Source organism: Rissa tridactyla, chromosome 6, assembly GCF_028500815.1.
Source record: "Rissa tridactyla isolate bRisTri1 chromosome 6, bRisTri1.patW.cur.20221130, whole genome shotgun sequence".
Classification (NCBI taxonomy): domain Eukaryota; kingdom Metazoa; phylum Chordata; class Aves; order Charadriiformes; family Laridae; genus Rissa; species Rissa tridactyla.
In genome coordinates, this window is record NC_071471.1 from 29,071,907 (window position 1) to 29,077,906 (window position 6,000).

Consider the following 6,000-nt stretch of genomic DNA (forward strand, 5'->3'; position numbering starts at 1 on the left):
CAACAACAACAAAAAAAAAATCAATTTTAAGCTATTCTCTGAAAAACACTAAAAATAGAGCCAGATCATACCAGACTGCATGCCTATCATGCCGCTTCAAAAAACGCTCTTGGGGCAGGGCTCTGGGAAAGGTCCTGAAGAGATATCTCTATAGGTAATGCAAAAGACCAGGCATTACTGCCTTCTGAGCAAAGAGGAGTTTGAGACCTACTTCAGGCCAATATGCAAGGCACCATTCTCATTACGCTGCTGCCTCTTCTATGGCTGCTTGATGGAAACAACCCCCTACACAGCTGTTAACAGATGTCATGCTGCCCTCTAAAAGCAAAACAGCAGGGAGTCAGCCAAGATACAAGTGCTTTGCCAGAGCACCTGAGACTAATTGCTGGCCCACAGTTTTGTTATAGACTTTAACTACCAACTTCCAAACACAGGTATTTATGTGGTTAAGTCTACTGCTTTAGCACCACTGTTGCTAAATTGCATGCACAGAATATATCTGAAACACTGGCTTGAAACTAGAAAGCAGGAGCAGAACTGCGTCCTACAACCTCTTCAGGCCCTCCAGTCAGAGTATCTCAGCGCTCCTTGCTCTTCCCAACAGTAGATCTCAAGATAAAAATCAACACAAGTACACAATAAATTAGTGACAAAATAGGAAACTGAACCCAGTTCAGACGACTGTATGGAACTTGTTTTCTCCGAAGTGTACAGGACCCTACATTTTCCAGCACTTTGTCCAACTCACTTCTAAGTATCTCCCAGAGGGGAAAATATTTCATGGTCTAATAAGCATTAGTGTTGGGAAAACCAGCTAACATTTCCCTCTGGGGTTAATGTGGACTAAACACCATGAGAATTGCATTTTGACTAAGTAATTCTGCTTCTTCTTACATGATTTCAAAGCATCCATTCTCAGCTGAGGTCTCAGGCGTCAACTCCTCAGGCATCTTTGCCTGGTTTACTGTCTCTGTGGTATCTGCAAACACAACCCAAAATTTGCTGAAGTCAACAGAGGAGGCAGTTTAGCTTAAAATAAAGTATTTTCTCTATTCTAAGGCTTAAGGTTTGCAAAGATAGCATGGATACGTTTCCTAAGACTCAAAAAAGATGCATTAGAGAGTTATTAGAAAGTGTCCTAAGCAAATATTGGTCAGTTCTGGTAGCTGAGGATGAGGTACATTATTCTTAACATGTTCGGCTAACCTAGTCTTAAAAAACTCTAGTGACCAGGAAGCCCCTGACATTCCCAGATACTTCAAACTACTGCATCAATATCTTCACCACTAGAAAGGTTTCCTAAGCGCCTGGCCTGGCTCTTTCTTGTTACAATTTAAGTGCATTATCTCCATCGCTATGGAGAACGGTGTCTTTTCCCCCCTCTCTACATGAGTCTTTCTGTATATATTGAAAATCCTGTTGTACTTGTTCTATTTTAATTCCAGTTTAGTCATCTTTTTTTCCCCCCCTCCTTGTTTTGAGGTTATGCTTTCAAGATCTACAGTTGTTCTCCCTGCTCTCCTTTGGCATCTCCCCATTGTCCACATCTTCCCTGAAATGTACCCAGCAAATTGAACACAATGGTCCAGCTGTTTCTCCAGGACTGCGTAGAGTAAGGGAATTACAGCTTACTCTCCCGACACTGCATGAGTACTCATGGTTCTTCATAAATCTGAGATTTGTTCATTCTCCTGCAGCTACATAGCAACTCCAGATATTACCTTCTGTTCTTCAAGATCCGGAGCAAGCAGGCAAAGCTCTTCAAAACTACAGTAAGGGATGTCAAAAAGAATCCCAATTTAAAAGAATGTTTCATTAGAAGTCATCATTATCCTTTTGTTTAAGAGGAAAAAAGTCTCTCCATCCTTTCATTAACTTATCTGTACTCTCTGTGCCAGGTCTGTTTTTAAGTACACTGAAGCCTGACAATGTCATTGGAAGAGAAAAAGAAATGAGCTATTCTCTGGAGGCGTTATTATGAATAGCATGTGTTCCTGGCTGTTTCCTCTGGGCCTATTTTATGAATCAGTCCCAAAAAGCAAACAAGTCATTCAGCAGTCTCACCATAGGGTCATTCATGAGCTCAGGTTTTTATTTTAGCAGGAAGGTAACTAACCTAAAAGTTCTAGGCTACTCAAAGTTTCATCTTGATGCTGAAACAGAGTGATGCTACTGAAAGAGAGTCATTCCCCCTTCCATACTGCAGAGACAGTGATGATGTTCTCTAGTTTGAGCTGGGGTTGTTGACAGAGCCATCTCTCAGGAGGGAGAGCACCAAACTCAGGCTCATTACAGAGATTAAGCAGCCTTTTGTTCTTTCCACACCAGCAGAGAATTATTAGCCCCAGAGTCATCCCACCACTGACAAGGTACTACACACAACTTGCATCACTTCTGCAGGACAAAGCAATGGTTAGGCTTCTGTCTAAAGAAAAAAATAAATAACAAAACACCACACAAAACCATTGTCATGCACTTCACAACAGGTAATCAAACCATCACACATGGGTTAAAATACAAAAGCCAGAGTATAAGGCAAAAATAAAAAAAAAATAAGATTGTTCACAAGTTTCCTGAGTTTCCTTCCTCTACTTTGGTTCTGCAAGATGTGCTGCTCCCTCACAGGTTGCCGTGCTCACTCTTAATAGGCTTTATTGGCCTTTGAGGTGGCTCATAATAGATTTTGAAGGGGAAAGGCTGGTACTGGACTATTGTTAATCAATAGAACCAGAAGATGAGGGAAATGAGCTTCATATTTTTTGGGTGCAACGCCCAGAATTATGATCTAGATTCATCTAATTGTACTTGGATCCAGAGAATTAGTTCCACCCATTATAATAAAAATGGAACCAATTGCAAAATTTGGATGTGGGTAATTATTTAGAATGCAATCCAACAATTGATGGCAGGCTTTGTTGCAATTCCTAACATTTAAAGAGTAAGGGAGGAAAAAAACGAGTAGAGAGAGCCGATTTGACACAAGAGCTCTCTGAAATGCTGAAACCCTGAATACCAGCATACCTCCTGATCACCGGGAACAGATTAGAAATAAAAAGTGGCATCAGTCTTTTAAACATGTTGGGTTAATAATGGAAGGTACTAGGACAAACATTAAAACACAGTTCTTGCTTTTGGGTGAACCCCTTTCAGTACCCTAATTGGATTTATAACCTTGGAAATAATTAGGGGCAGCCTGATTTAGGACCTAAAGACCTTTGAGGAAGCAATACAAACACCACTTGTGCTTTGATATAATTTCATCTACTGCCAATTCCAAAAAGGCTGCCTTCACCCCATTCACTACTGCAACACCACCATTCCGATATCCCAGTCTCACAAGGGCTGGAACAGCCACATAACCACGCTGTGCTTCCAAAAAATGCAAGATGAAGTTTGGGGTATTCTACTTGCAAAATACGTAAGTTCTGGAAACTCCAACTGAGATAGAAGCATAACATGGATTTGTTGAAATGCACTGTTTCAAACTATTTTCCGAGCTCACACCTAGTGGGTAGGAAAAGCAACAGTAGCCTACATAGGTGAGCACCATGTGCTGATTCAGTTTCCTCTAATAAATCAGGCTGGTAACTCAAGGACAAGCAGTGCCATTGTGAGGGGAGGCACAAAGTTGTCACCTGCGTCAAGCAGGGCAGCAGAAGCCTGGAACGCCAGCATGGGGACAGAGACGAGCAGCCACATGCCCTCACTTCTTGTGCCACCTTTGCTAAAGCAAGAATAATCCTACTTTACCAAGCAGCCTTCAAGAGGCATCACGAAGGCTCACAGAGTATTCACAGATCCTTGGAACTAAGGCCTTTTAAAAACACAGACTGAAGCTGGAATTTTAAGTCAGCCAGCTCAAACACTAAACAGGACACTTATTTTTAACAGGGAAGGGGTAATCGGCCCTTGGCACTGCTGAGACTCTCACTTGGGATGGGAAAGCTTTCTGCATGCCATGGTTCAGCTCAACCACCAGACCCGGGCTGCCTGCAGGAGCCACTGGCTGCAGATCTCTGGCCCGTGCATACTAGCTAATGCCATCCTCCCGAACCCTGCTCTTTCTAGGCAGAACTATTTTAAAGCTAACCTTTGAATCTCTTCCACAGAGCCAGCAGTAGGAGAAAACCCTGGGTAGACTGGAGACTGCTGCTTCCACCACTCACCAGCATTTCCAAGCATTTGCAGAAGTAAATTGGCTGAAGAACACTAGAAGATGGCATCAAAGACCTTTTAGACACAGGACTTCAGCACTAGTTTCTGTGCAGCTCAGCAGATGCTGACACCACCAGGAGGCTGCCCAGCTCTGCTCCACCAGCCCTGTTTGCTACCTGGAAAAAGGGGGGGGTGGGGAAGTGGATTTCAGATTGCTAAAGTTTACAGCTAGATCCTGCAACCCCTGGGCAGAAGGGAAAGTTTGCTCCAAGTTGCTGAAGAGGCTTTTTACAGCCAGAGGATGGAAGCTATGAGCAGGATTTAAATATCAGCCCTCCAGAGAAAACTTTGGGTTCCTGTGAACAGGACTACAGAGACAACCGAGGCCCTTCAAGTTCAAGGGGAGCCCTCATTTCTAGGCTTTGACAGTTCGAGTCTTCCTTAATCTAAGGTCACGCCCTCCCAGTGTGCTCCCACCCCAGTTCTGAGGTTGGGAGTTTTGACCAGGTGAAGACACGAGTGGTCGTGTCCTTGTTGCATGTGCTTTGAAGGTCTGGGAACCCTGCAGCATGTGTTGACCCAGGACAAATCCAAAGGGAATTTGTCTTGAGTGACAAAAGCGATGTCATAAAGAGGCCGGTGAACATGAAAAACAATTCCTATGCCTACAGGAATACAGCAAAAAGATTAGCACCCCAAACTCACAGTAGGTGTTGCTTAGAAATGCTTTTGTCTTTTCAGGTTGCCCCCCACCTTTTTTTTAAAAAAAAAAAAAAAAAGAGATTAAAATTCTAAATTAGGCATGCAGCAGAGACCACCATCCACACCAAATAGTGAACAGTACCCCAAATTAAGGGGTGCTTACAGGGATAAGCCACATCTCCAGACCTGAATCTCTCTCCTTAAACACTAGGGTGCCTGGAAATCCTGCCTCGGAGATAAGGCCAGGCTTGAGTCCATCTTTCAAACAGATCTATTCCAGGCCCAGTGAGTAATACTGGGTGAGAGTCAAGAGAGCTGGAGGGCATAAATCCCCCTCCTTTTTCATATGTTAATTCTGGGAAAAAAAAAAAGTAATAAAGCACAAATGAAACAACCAGGGGACTCATAAATCTATAAAATTCAGGGGGTAAAAAAAAAAATTAAAAAGATTATTTGCAACCAAGGATTTTTGGGCTGCTGAGAGTGATTTTTCCATGCGTGTCTCATGCTTTCTGCATTGGCTATTTGGGCTGAACTGCGGGGGGGAGGGGGAGGAGAGAAAAACATGAAAAAAAAAAAAACCAAACCAAAACACCACCATTGCTTGCAAGAGGCAAGGAAAGCTTTTCAAAAGGAAGGGAAGGAAGAGGACTCACCTGTGCCGGGAGAGGGCGCATTGGCCAGCAGGAGCCCAGGGCTCCGCTCGCCCACCCGCACCCGGGCAGCGCTGGGGGCTCCTGCGCCTTCCCGGGCGCTCCCGAATCCAGTCCTTCATCCCTGTTTATCGCGCACAGCTGCTCATTCATCTTCTCCGATCCGACAGGTTTTTGGTTTGTTATTTTATTTTTTTTTTTGTTTCCCCTCCTCTCGCCTGGCTCCATGTTAAGGCTCAGCTGCCTTACATGACACCATGACCTACTTCCCCCCCCACCCACCCCCCCCGCCCGGAGAATAGCGAAGCGCTGCTTCGGTGTGGCTTCGCAAGGAGGGAATGCAAAAATTAAGGAGTGCTGGCAGAGCAAGCCAGGGCCCTTTTCAAAAATTCGTGGCTGTTTGTGAGAGGTTAGGCAAGGAGAGGCCAGACCGGCCCAGGCTCTGCAAACTGCGCAGCTGAAAAGGAGGTGATAACAAGGTGGGGGGGGG

At 44.3% G+C, this 6,000-nt stretch overlaps 1 long non-coding RNA gene across 1 annotated transcript in view; it reads right to left on the bottom strand.

Moving 5' to 3' along the window:
• Positions 1–5,702, bottom strand: part of LOC128911930 (uncharacterized) — a 40,037-nt gene extending 34,335 nt beyond the window's left edge. The window contains exon 1 of the long non-coding RNA XR_008467239.1: positions 5,514–5,702. This is a non-coding gene — a long non-coding RNA (uncharacterized LOC128911930). The remainder of the gene's footprint in view (positions 1–5,513) is intronic.
• Between the last annotated feature and the right edge of the window lie 298 nt (positions 5,703–6,000).